Source organism: Humulus lupulus, chromosome 4 (assembly GCF_963169125.1).
Source record: "Humulus lupulus chromosome 4, drHumLupu1.1, whole genome shotgun sequence".
Lineage (NCBI taxonomy): Eukaryota > Viridiplantae > Streptophyta > Magnoliopsida > Rosales > Cannabaceae > Humulus > Humulus lupulus.
Window position 1 is genome coordinate 51438479 of NC_084796.1, and position 1810 is coordinate 51440288.

Here is a 1810-nt window from a genome sequence, read left to right on the forward strand (position 1 = left end):
ATAGTGAGAGTGTTAGTGTGCATTTTTGTGTCAATGCTTCGGCAAAAGTTTTCTGGTGTGGTCACACTATTATCATTTTGTTTCCATGGGGGGCGTGGTGGAGGAAATCATTTCCTTAACATGGAATCTCAATTTTGATGATGAAGAAGTTTGGGACTCAAATGAAGAAGTGACGGAGGGCTTTAACAAAGCTACCATGGTTGGCATAGTTATTTCAAAATGCAACTGCAATGGTAGATTCATCAAAACTGTTTTTGGAAGGATTTGGGACAATTGAAATGGTTGGGATGATGTGATACTATAAAGGAAGAAGGTAGCACTATCATTGGGATACACTTTAAAGATACAACTTTTTCTAAAAGAGTGTTCAAAAAATTGCCTTGGTTGTTTAATGGTGGTATCCTTATTGGAGAAAAAGGGCTCGTTCATGGTTCTTGGGAAAATGTTAATCTGAATATGGTGGAATGTTGGTTCAAGATAAAAGGATTCCCACCAAAAGCTTTGACCAAGAACAATGTTGAAAGAATAGTTGGTGTGGCAGGGGATGTGACAGAGGTAAAATGGATTAATCCAAGCTTAATGCTCCTCAGAGATGTGGTTCGTGTGAATATTAAAATGCTTTTCCAAAAACATGTCTTTGTGGGCAGGTATATTCCCAGTGAAGGCAAAAAAATACTGCATACAACTTAAGTTTGATGTTATGCCCCTCATGTGTTATGTTTGTGGAATAATGGAACATGAAAAGAGAGAATGTAAGAATGATTTGGTGATGGTGGAGCATATTTCAGGAATATAAACTCCTCTGTATGGCAAAAACTGTTTTGATACGCCAAAGTTCATAATAGATTTGGAAGAAACAAGGATACCACCAGACAAAGCTCCGATGGTGACATCTCAGGCCGTCCGAGGGAAGGAGATGGAAGGCCAAAAGTCAAAACTAGGAGGGAGAATCAAAGAGGCTGGCGTGGTGGGAAATCTGAACTTGGCAGCGCATTCAAAAATCCTTACTTACCAAGGTGATATAATGAAGACACATAATGAGCTGGCCTTTGATCCTAATAAACTTGTAGAGGTCCAAGTGGAGATTATAAGAATAATAAGAAGTGTATGAGATATGTGTTGGAAAAAGCTTATACAGGATCTTTATTTATTTTCATGTATATCTAATATTAAACAAATTAATACGAGATAGCCTAAAACATGTTTCTAAAATTGAATTCAAAGAGAAACAAAAATAGAATACTTACAGTATACGCAGCAAAATTAAAGAGTCCTTCCTTCAGTTTCTCTAACTCTTGTATCCTCTCTGTCGCAGAGTATTATCAAGAAACTGAACCGATCTTCTATTTTCTTCACAATCTTCCAATGTATCCTTAGAACCACCTAGACTAGTGTGGGCAATTCTTAACACATGAGATAGATATTAGAGAGAAGAAGATAAAATAACAAAGAGGCTTAGAAAAGGACTTGTGTTTAGAGAGAATCTAAAACTATCAGAAAATCTGACCTGTGACTTATCAAACTTATTTTTTGACTTCTCTCTAAGCACTCCTTTTATAGACTCAATTAAGCCATTTTATTTAATTAAAAAATCAATAAAATAAACAGCCATTTTGAAGCCCTAGGTCAAAATTATCATGGGCTATAGGCCTGTGAAATTTCTCATTTGATTATAAGCCCATTGGACTTAAAATCAAGGCATGTATTATTTTCTATTGATTTAATTAATTAAATAATTATTTAAATTCTTTATCAAATTAATTATTTATAATTTGAACCTTGATTTAAATTTATTTATTAATTTAGATAC